Genomic DNA, 11,574 nt, shown 5'->3' on the forward strand with positions numbered 1-11,574 from the left:
GCCGAATAACAAACTGTTCTTAAACGTCCTCGATTCAAAGTGCCTTAGAAAAAGGGAATCAGGATCAAAGTCTTCAGCACTTCATCAAAACTATTTCACTGATGAACAACACATTTCATACAATATTAAAACTTTTGTCGAGATGGAAATAATCAACTTTGTTCTGCCATACTTCTTGAATTTACATAGTAATGAAAACTAAATGGAATGAAACAAACTCAAATGATCAAACCGAGTGAGGCTGGGTGAGACAGATGCTGGTCGGAAGATTCTCGGGAGTATACACGGAGGAGCGTTTGAAATGTCAGCGTGAACTCTGGCCTCCCGTTCAAATGAAAACAGAGTGAGATAAAAGAAAAAGGAACTTCCACATCAGACAGTTTAGCCCACAGATTTAGGCTGCACATTTTTAGCATCAAAAAATGTCGCTTATAAAAGTCTTAAGATTTTTCCGTTTCTAGTAAACAAACATTTGGTTCTACTAAAGACACATTCCTGCACTTACAAAAAAAAAAGCATCTCCTCAGTGTCTTGAGCTGCACATGTGGGTGTAGGAATTCAATACGAGGGATTTTTTCGGTTGCACTGGCATCACGACACGAAAAAGACTGGGTGGAGAAAGAACAGGGAGAGGATCAGCTTGGAAAAGGAGAAGAACGGAGAGGTAGGGGTGAGGGCATCGGAGAGAGAAGAACGGGTTTGGACCAGGGTCAGTGGTGCACAGGTCAGAAGAGTGACCACTGACAAGCTTATGACACTAACTAAAACTTAAAAGAGAGAACGCCCTCTTGATATAAGGCAGCAGTCCTGTCCACTACTCCATCGTGTGGTCAGAATATTATTTTAAAATTGAATCGTAAATGCTAAGGAAATTAAAGAAAAGGTAAGAAAATTTAAAAAAATATTTTTTTTTAAGGTTAAGTTATAAGTTTAGGTGTTCCCTCAATTGAGCAAATACTTTTGGTCGCTGTAGTATTATTTGTACCAAGTGTTTTAATAATAATTATTTGAGCAAAATTTCACACTAACAAATGTATGGAAAAACTCTACATGAATTTTACAGACAACACATTTAGCAGATATGACCTGACTCTTCATACTATTACCGTAACTCGCTGTTCACCAGACATGGCTGTCCAAACCCTGCAGCCAGCACAACAAAGGCCCACGTATGCAAACGCAGTCAGTGATCATATAAACAGTGCAGACACCCTGTCTGTCTCTGAACTAAAAACCCTGTTGGTTTTATTGGTGATTTCAGGTCCAACACCTCCCCCACCCCCCCAACACTGTTAATGTCCACATTACTGCTCGATAAACACAATAATTAGACGTCTTACTTTGACCATGGCCACCATTCAAACGTACTAAGGCCGCTACAGGCGCCTGCCGCCACCGGCATATGGCTGTGCCGTTTATTAGTGCACAGCAGTCTAAAATGATATGGCTCATAACACACACAGAGGCTTTTCTCTACGCCACGTCCATCTTCATTAAGACACAACTTTCTTTAAAGAGTCAGGAGTCAGAAAGTCGGAAGTCCAAGGATTTATGCCCACGGCCTCTCGTTCTAAAGACTGACCGGTGCGCATGGTTAATGCAGAGCTCAGACAAGCTGCTAACATGTGGTTTTTATACTGGGGGGTACAAAGACAGAGTCTGTACAGGGGCTGGTATTAATCACACTAACACTGATGGGAAAGACAGTCCATAAATCACAGTCATTACCAATGCTCCGGAGGTGACGGACAAATTTTCTAGATGGAGCTGGGAGTATAATAAGAGTGACTCTTAGTTCATGACTACAGTGTGATTAGTAGCTAAGAGCTAGCACAGAACACAGCAAAAAGAAAAAAAAATCTGGTTTTAGTTTCCAATGTCTAATAGTTTGAGTCAGTCTTTATTGATTGCAAATTTAGATCAAATAGAGGCCAAATCAAATTCTTCAAAAAAAAAAAATATATATATATAGAGAGAGAGAGTCATTCAACACTTACGTGCTGATCCTCTGAGCTGCCTCAGGATGTCTGTGTGTGAGAAAGCCTCTGTAGTAGAAGACAAGGCCCTGGTTCTCCTTAGACTTCAGCTCTGTCCAAAGCCCAGATCAGCAAATCAGCTGGAAAACGTTAAGAGACAAAGACAACATTTTCATCTTTTTAACCCTCGAAATACTTTATTTAATTAGCCTCTATCTTAACTTCTTTACATTTTTTCTTTACATTTTCTAGTGGCCGGGAAAGCAAGACCCAATCCCAGCATTCACCAGACGAGGGCGGTGTCGAACCCTGAACAGTTCTCCAGTCTGTCATAGTGTCAAGACCTTTAGGAAGTAGTAGCGAACCAACAACTTTTTGCTGTCAGGCAAGGGCACTTACAACAGTGTGAGACTCTTTGAAAAATATTAAATCACATAATAAAAATTTGACTTTTTTAACATCCTACCTTTGTCCCACATGAACTGTGTTTGGACTGAATTGACACCCTGCACTATCACATGATGCCCATAGTGTCTGACAATCTTCTTACGTCCAATTCTGAAGTCCATTCACATGATGCCCATTCTTCTTACGTCCAATTCTGAAGTCCATAATCCAACCAATCTGTTCATGTTAAAGATATAATCTGTAATTAGCAGGAATAATATTGAATGATATTGGGAGAAGACCACCCTATCACAGCAGATGTGTGTGTGTGTGACATCTACATACCTATAAAGGCCTGAGCGACATCACACCATTACGACTAATCTGGTACTCCATCAATCCAGACAACGCAGAAGGCAAATGTGGCAGGCAGATGGACAGGATAATAGTCTACAGAGAGAGATAGGAAGAGAGCTCTGAAGGCTGAGGAAGATGAAAGGTCAGGTTTATAAAGTACGTCTGGAAATGTGTCCCAAGATTTATAATATGGGAGCAAAAATGTAAAAAAAAACAACCATGACCTGTTCAGAGAAATGTTCTGATTGTACTTGATTATATTCCAGTTGATAATGCTCCTGATCAACCAATTAGAACTGTGGACATCATGAAGTTCTCTGTCTGTTGAGGGCTACAAGTGGATATGTGGGAATGAACAGTGACCGTTTGGCGGATGAAGAGGATGAAGAGGATACGCATGCTGGAACAGTGACTGCGATACAGGGACTCATTTTTGAGGTCCATCTGTCTAACTGTGGACCTTGGGCAGATCTGGATCGTTAAGGTGCAGCAGTGTTGACTATCCTGCTGGCTTTGACTCTGACCTAACTGCCCCACGGTGGCAGAAAGAGCCAAATGCTGCACAAAATACAAATTAGGGGAAGCAAATAATAATAAAAAAAAACAAGAATAATGATTGATTAAAATATAAAACGTGAGAAAGCTTAAAGCTTGATTAAGATTTTATTATAGTCGCATTTGGCATCATCTCAAAGTTTGCCATGTAGACGTTCCTTTTAATTTAATTTGTGTTCTTTAAAATATCTTTAAGGTCATTTAAATGTTATAACGACAAAAAGCTTTATTCTGATTTGAAATCTAGAAGTTTTAATTGTTAACGTCATGTATTTTCTTTATTGGAACAGTAGCACCGTTCAATTTTTCTTAAGAGTCAACGATGCCCTCTTGTGGCCATAAATGACATGGTATATATTTTTTACATAGACGTATATAAAATGGTCTTCAGACTATAAGTTGCAGAACCATCCTCAAACATGCGTGACTGGAAAAGTACTGTAAAATACTGCACTGTTATACATACATGAAGACAAAAGTTAATAAAACAGTTGTATGAATCACGATATCCCTGGAATGAGCTTCATTAAAGTCTTGTGTCATCATCACTGCTATTTATTATCTTCATTACTTCACCGTCTCAGACTTTACATCTTTCTTTTTCCATTCACGTTTCCTTTGCCTAATAGTAGTTTCCCACATTGTAACAATAAGCGAGCATGTGATTGCAGTTAGAGATCAAGCATGTCACTGAGCAGAAATGACACGGTCTGACAAACACACACAGCTCCCTGAAGCAACGTTGAGGAGAAAAACCCAAGTTTAATAGCTGGAGGCTGTGGGCAGAGAAGAAGCGGTTTGAGGCGGTGGAGTGAACGTTGGAGCGTAGCCATGGATGGAATTAAAGTGTTGAGACACTTCGCTGTAGGTCAGGGTCGAGTTAAATATTAGCTGGAAGCTGGCACTGGGTGTTTGGAATACAGGCAGCGGAATGGTGACAGGTCTGCATTAAACTGTCTACTTCACTGTCAGTGTTTACCATCGGGATATAGGCCATATTATGGAGTGCAACCCACATCCTTATCAAAAACCCTAACACAGAACAGGCTCTACTGAAACAGAGAGATGGGACACATGATGGGACTTGACAGGAGCTCCTGTCTGAAATAACATAGATATCTCTGTGCTTTGAGAAAGAAAAGAAAAGTTTGTATTTGATTTTGTTGAATTGAAAAAAGACCTTGCTCTTTTCAGACTAACACATCTGCAAGGTCATCACTTCTAAATCAAAAGCTTAACACAAATCCAGCAGTTTATTTTTCTTTTTTTATCTTACAATCCTCCAATATTTACAACAGAAACTGCATATACTTCTTTAAAAGCATTACAATTTCAATTAACTTGCAAGCTGCCACTAGGGGGTGTCAGAAATTACAATTTCAATTAACTCGCAAGCTGCCACTAGGGGGTGTCAGAAATTAAAATGTGATGTTATGGGAGTTTGGAGTGGGGTTCTTCCCCACAATAAAGCCAAGTAAATAAACATTTCCTTTGTAAAATTTTAAATCAAAAGTTGACATTTTCAGTAATAAATAAATGCAGGCTATATATGTGTGTGTTAAAAGTGTGTGTTCTGGTCATTTCAGCATTATAAACCCTTGGATATATTCGCTACACCTTTAAAAAAAAAAACAAAAAAACACCTCATGTATCATCCAGCAGATGCTGAGACAGGCTCAGGTGTCAACAGAAACAATCATTTGTCAACTTGTTTAGTTGAACTCGGAGGTGTATGATGAACCTCGTCTGCTAAACTCGGCAGTGCCTCAGGAAAAAAAACTTAACACGGTGATAGTAGCACAATATTACATTAATGACTGTAATAAATCATCCTGAAGTCATGACATCATACTGCAAACGTTGGTAGAGAGCCTTAACAACAGAGTGAGGTTTGACTAGAGGCGCCACCTTGAGGGAAAACTCCAGTGGTGAAATCTGACCATCTCTACTCTTTTTATTTTCTTCTACTAAGGCGAAGGTTGGTTCATCAGGAATCTAGACTAAAACCGAGTCCAGGACTTAGTCATTTTGGCAAAAAATGATATGTGACAAAATCAAAAGGGTATTTCAAAAATATACAAAACAGTACGTATCTAAGCACTTCCGGGATGTTCTTTTCAACGCTGTGATTCTATATTATCGTAATGTGTCTATATCGGTTATAAAAAATATTTTTTAACTGTGAACTCTGTAAGGTCTGCCGTGACAATGAGACACAGGATGAGTAAGGAATACCAACAATCAACGTTCAAAATTAATAGCATGACGCTACACTGCCCTCTAGTGGTCACAGTTTCATATCACGCTATACACGCCGAAGGAAAAACACACCTGTGTACATTATGAGTAAAGCAACACTCACTTTATCATTTTATCTTCCACGTGCTCTATCAGACACACACACACCTTATATTTAAAGCACACGCGTTTTTGTTTTTCTTTTGTAGGAAACAAAATGGCGTTTGAGACTTTTATAATGTGTCTGGACATGAGTAAAAGTTGAGTCGGTTCGATTCGGTAGTCACGTTGGTTCGATGGTTCGAAATTTACTTTTACAATTGTTCCATTAACACGTTTACCGATGTATACAGATATTTGAATTTTTGTCAGTCTCTATTAACGGTTGATTCATATTAACCGTTGCTGTTTTTAAGGAGCTGCTGCGACAACGACAACTTCAACTACCAGTCATTTAAATTTGATATATAATTCTGAGAAATACGTGTTTTTAAATCGTGTTAGTCCTTACCCGGAGCTCTTCATACAGCTTTTAAACTTCCTGTTAATGAAGCATTATTTTAAAAATCCCAAAAGATCATCTTAGTTTGGTGACGACAGGTTTACGTTAGACTTTGTCAAACACCCCAGTGACGACGTAAGTGTTGTCAGATCTCGCGAGAGAAATTGTTTTAGAAAAACAAACTAAAATGAAAAAAAAAAAAGAATGACGAAGAATTCGGATACTTAAAGTTTACTTTGAAACAATTGAAAAAAACAAAGAAAATAAATTGAACTTTTATTGAAGATGTCAATCATTGTTAATCTGTGTTCCGATGCTTTTTGATCTGCTTGTCCATAAACCAGATTTCTTCTTCTTTGAATCGTTCCAATACACGTATAATCATTTAAATAAAAAAAAGAAATGCATTTTATTTTGCGTGGCATGGACATACTTGGTCATTTAATCAACTGCCATTGATCGTAATATTAATTTTTTATTTGGAATGGAGGCAATCATGGGAATAATTGTGTCCTAAATTATTCCACGCAAAGTTATATAAATGAGTAAAATGACTCTCATTTCAGTTTCAATGACCGCAAGCAAACCACATTTATTTCCAGAGTGATGGATGAAGAATACTTCACACTCAGCCACTGTGTAGTTACAAGGTTTAACCAATAGATGTCAGTATTTCATCAGAGACAACGCAATACAAGAGCAGTGATTTTGTTGTTGAATTGAGTTGAATTGTTCTAACAGCTGGAGTTTGTCCACAAACTGTCTACACCCACAAAACTCATCCACGCCCTTCTGTTTTTCATGGTTTATTGTTCATTAACATATAACGGCAAAAATACTATTGTTTTACAGTGTATGGTATTGACATTTACGTAAATGAGTATGGCATACAGTAATGCTAACAACTCAAATAACTACCTGTATTTTCGATTCCAAACTGTCGTCCACAGATTAAATTAGCCAGACTACTAGCATTAACGTTATATTTAGCAGACGGTGCCGAGTCTACCACTAAAATGAACATACCTACAAGCAGGCATTAAGATTAATGCCCTCCTTCTCTGTTTGGCTAATTAGCAGCAAGTGTCATTAGCGCCGATTCTCTCGATTCAATCATGTTGTCCCTGCAGGCTTTTACTGACACTGGCAGAAATTAGCTGGCAAACATATTAACAGCGATCTTCATTAAAGGGCTATTTGCTTTGTCCACTTTGTATGGAAATTACATTTGCGGTGGTTTAATCGGCCGTACTGACTCCACATCCAGAGCTATTCTGGTAATTCCAGCCATGAGTGGTTGCCGGACTCGGTGTTTGCATGTTTGTGTAATCATCCAGGGTAGAACTATTATGAGGTCACATGTTTGGCTGAGGATGTAAGTTATGCGTAGGCCACAGAATTACTGAACCCATTTCAGTCAGCGCTGCCTGTTGTTTCTTAGAAGTCAAATACTGTGCTTACTGTTTCCTGTACTACAGAAGCATTTACTCTATTTCACGAATTTATTAATGAGACTCAGAGACGTTGAAGAGAACTTAGTGTGTGTCTTTCTTCAATTCCTGCAAGTGTTTAGATGTGTTCAACTAAACAGGCCCAGGTAATTTACTTACACTGTGGAAGTAAACTGTGAGAAAATTGAAGCAGAAAGATCATTATATTGCGTGACATGTATTTTTGTGACATTTTGTTTGTCACAGTGGTATTTTTCTAATATAAAATAATCAATCTAATTAAATGTGTCCGAGAAATCCAACATGAACAATTCCTCGAATCTACCTTAATGCTACAATAATAATAATAATAATAAAAGAAAAATTATAATTGTGAGATGAGATAATTGGGTTGGATCACCACTGAACAGTAGGACAGTCATATCATATACACTCCTCTTTTTTATTGGAGCAGAGTTTATGGACCCCCCAGGCCCTGTTTTTAAGAATGCAGCTTTGTATGTGTGTGTGTGTGTTTGTGTGTATGTGTAACATATGTTTGTGTGAATAGGGTGTGGCCAACAGTTACCGTCTGCCCCCGGTGTTTTCTAACAAACACATAAACCTGCCCAGGGGACAAAAGTAGACAAAAGCAATCAAGTCATCATTGAATTAACAACATACCGCTAAGTTGTATTGCAAAAGCAATTATCTCCCGTCTCATGATACAACGCTGTGCACATAAACATGCCAGCACACTCACACCAAATTAAAGTGGTAATGTCAGTTCTGAGCTGTAAAAAAAAAAATCCTTTTCAATTGGTATGACTCTCTGAGTTCACAGAGCAGTATTATGTATGCTAATGCAAGCTGTAAAGATGGAGCTGGGGTTGAAGGAAGCCCCTGTGCAATTACACCGCCTCAGAAGCTGTACGTCTCTGGGTGTGTGGTGTACTTTAATTTTTAAAATTATTTTAATAGTGATAGTTTAGGACATAAAGCAAAAAAAAAATAAATCTGTTTAATTCTAGATTTCAGAGGTCATTTACAGTAAGAGTTTTTTCCCAAAGACAGGGAGAATTCCTCCAGGGCCAGGAGGTAACCTATAGCCCACAGGATTTATCCTGATAATAACTTGTACTAAGTTAATAGCCAGTGTTGCGTTATATTTATTAGATTAATTTCTACAGATTTAATCGATACATGAATATTTTAATGTCTGTCCTTCGCATACTGCGTGCAGCTGCCCTGGGGAACAACTGAGAGCAGCAGTGAAGGAGTTGAGCTCTGCAGGAAGCCTGGAAGAACTTCTTTTCATGATGGAAAATCTACGTACTAATTTCAAAGATTCATAGTTTGGATGGACTTTTTCATTAGACTAATTAATAAAGCTCGGAAATGTGAAATTAAACAGTTGACTATAAGTGACTGTAGTAGAGAATTTTCAGAGTTTTACTTTGTTCATTAGCAGAGACCAAACCCTCCATCTGAATTTGCCTTTTTTTTCCCATTTGGAAAGAAGGCCAGTAGATGGCAGTAAAGATGGAGAGCTGCCGCTAAAAGCCAAAAATGTCCTTGGTAAGATTAGGATTATTTTAGCAACACGGCCTCGGAGTTGTTTGACTTTTACAGTAGAACAAGTAGTTGAATTCTTTGTTACAATCGTGTTGGGGGTGTACAGCTCAACATGAAGCAGCCGTGTTGTTACCACAGCAAACCTTTGGTGCATTAACAACATTTGTCTCCAGAATTAAAGGTTAGCACGTAGCATGTTAAAAACCTTCCTTTTGACAATATGTTCTTAAATTAAACCTGCTTTAATTTCAGGCCACCACAGATTTGGGATTTTAAAAAAAACACCTTCTCTTGATGTACTGTACGTGCAGGCCTTCAGGCCAACACCGGACGCGACTGTAAGTTGACTGACCCTCCCCATTTGAAACGTTGTAATGGTCGCTCTGGTGGCGTCAATGTCCCAAAGGCCAGTCTTTGGCCAGTGGAATGAATTGAGCCAGTGTTAAACAGATAAGCGCCTAAACCAGCCTCTATAGGAGCTGAATACATTGACACAGTCCCTGACAGTGAAGGTTGACCTCCACTCCCACTCACAACACACACAGCATTCCTCCAAAAGTGTGAGTGTGTAAGAGTGTGTGTCTATCTGTGTGTGTGTGCATGTAGAGTATTTGAAAACTGATTGTATTTTATATGGCGACAGTAAATGTCAGTAAATTGCAATTATTTTTATGACTGTCTGGGTTAAAAAATATGTCTTTACTCCAGAGTTTGACGGATGAATGTGTTAAAGTTGAACAAGGCAGGAGTTCTGTGCAGTAATTAATTGTCATCCTTGAGGCGTTAGAATGAAAAAGTTTTTGTCAGATTAGTATAGACCCATTTTTATATGCCGAGACGAGGCAGACACTCACTTTCACATTTTTCGAATGTATTTATTAGTATTTTTTTGTCGTATTTTATTCTCATATTAAATTGCTAGACAGGAGGAAAGCACATCTTTATAATTTATAGATTAATCTGAAGCCTTAGATGCTTTTCATTAAAACAAAATGCACAGATTTATAACACTGGATATTGACCAACTAGACCGTGGTGTGTCAAAGGTACGGCCCGTGGGCCAAAACGGCTCACTACACTGTTCAGATTGGCTCACTACTGGATATTGACCAACTAGATCGTGGTGTGCCAAAGGTACGGCCCGTGGGCCAAAACAGCTCACTACACTGTTCAGATTGGCTCGCTTAATACATTTTTATTTATTTTAAATTTTGAAATAATAATAAATATCTAATGTATTTGTACTTCTTTGCATGAAAACAAAGGGGAAAAACATGGACTTGTTATAGTACAGAGTTAATTATGCTATGATTGCACTGGTCCCACCCACTTCACAACTAATTGGGTGAGAACCAAACTGAGACCTCGTCCCAGTTTTTAATTTTGGCTCAGTGTGAATTTGAGTTTGGTCTAGACAAAGCTGTGTTTGTTCGGTGTCTTTTGATTGGTCAGATCACAGCACAGACGGTGCAGGATGATGAGTTTACAGGATGTTCCACAAGTAACTGTCCTGGGGTTACGTTCATTTATTATATGAATTCATGGAGTTGATCAAAGACATGTCTCTGTTGGACACAGAGGACGAACAATGAGAAGTGATTGAAAAAAAAAGATCAAGATCATGATCAGTGCGTCACAGGTTCTAATCCCAGTCCTGTCGTGGCTATATGTGCAAGTCAAATCAAGTCGTTTCTATTTATGGCGTTGGTCCTGATGCATACTCCACAGCTTACATAAACGCCGATGCTCATTTGTTGTTTTTTTTTGTCTATTTAAGAATTTTCACCTTTGCTCCGTGGCCCGCCAATCATCTTCCTCCATGAAAGAGCAACAACCACTTTGTTCCTTAGTAGGAGTTGCTAATCCCTTTACGCCATGATTGAACATTCCCAAAACACAGACGCATCTTCAGTTTGGAATTATTTAACATGCTGTGAGATCATGATCGCAGAGAGGTGGAAGGACAGATTCACAAAGTGGAGAGGAGGAGGAGACTGTATCTAAGAGAAGACCTTCCTCAGCGACCCTGGCGGTGCTGTAATTCCTGCAGGATTGAGTCATGTGGGATGTTTCTGGGTTGTCTCGAGGCCCAGCAGCCCTTTTTTGGGAATGTCATGTTTTAACAACTCCGATGCCTTTTAATTCCCGCTTCTGAAAGTCTGTCTGGAAGTACTGGAATGTGTGTGAGGCAGCAGGCCAGACTCTGGTGTTTGGAAATAAACTGTCTGTCCAGCCTGATTGGCCTCATTCTCAGGGACGTGGGAGCAGCGGTCCTGCCAATAAACAACACACTCACACATGCATGCATAAACAGAGACGGGCAGGCATCCATAAACACCTAACACGAATGCTATATGGATAGGCCATCACAATGATGGCGGTAAAAAAAAAGAAAGAAAGAGCTTAGAGCTAATTCTTTCCGATGTTAGCGTTGTTTCCAGGAGGCGTGAACGAGTTTGACGGCGTCACCGCGTTCCAACGTGAGGAGACTCCTGGGAGACACGGAGGCTAATGGAGCCATTTGTGTTCATATTATCATCTGTTTTTGCTCTGT

The 11,574-nt window shown here is 39.1% G+C and overlaps 2 long non-coding RNA genes across 2 annotated transcripts; both read right to left on the minus strand.

Annotated features, from left to right (window-relative positions):
- Window positions 1-6: 6 nt before the first annotated feature.
- On the minus strand, window positions 7-2,545 carry LOC103392253 (uncharacterized). The gene is made up of 4 exons (XR_522884.3): window positions 2,443-2,545; window positions 2,220-2,320; window positions 1,998-2,116; window positions 7-608 (listed from the first exon to the last, which is right to left on the minus strand). It is a non-coding gene; the product is annotated as an uncharacterized LOC103392253 (long non-coding RNA).
- LOC103392252 (uncharacterized) lies at window positions 2,546-6,174 on the minus strand. Its single transcript, XR_522883.3, has 3 exons — window positions 6,025-6,174; window positions 2,709-2,813; window positions 2,546-2,600 (listed from the first exon to the last, which is right to left on the minus strand). It is a non-coding gene; the product is annotated as an uncharacterized LOC103392252 (long non-coding RNA).
- Between the last annotated feature and the right edge of the window lie 5,400 nt (window positions 6,175-11,574).

Source organism: Cynoglossus semilaevis, chromosome 16 (genome assembly GCF_000523025.1).
Source record: "Cynoglossus semilaevis isolate Cse_v1.0 chromosome 16, Cse_v1.0, whole genome shotgun sequence".
Classification (NCBI taxonomy): domain Eukaryota; kingdom Metazoa; phylum Chordata; class Actinopteri; order Pleuronectiformes; family Cynoglossidae; genus Cynoglossus; species Cynoglossus semilaevis.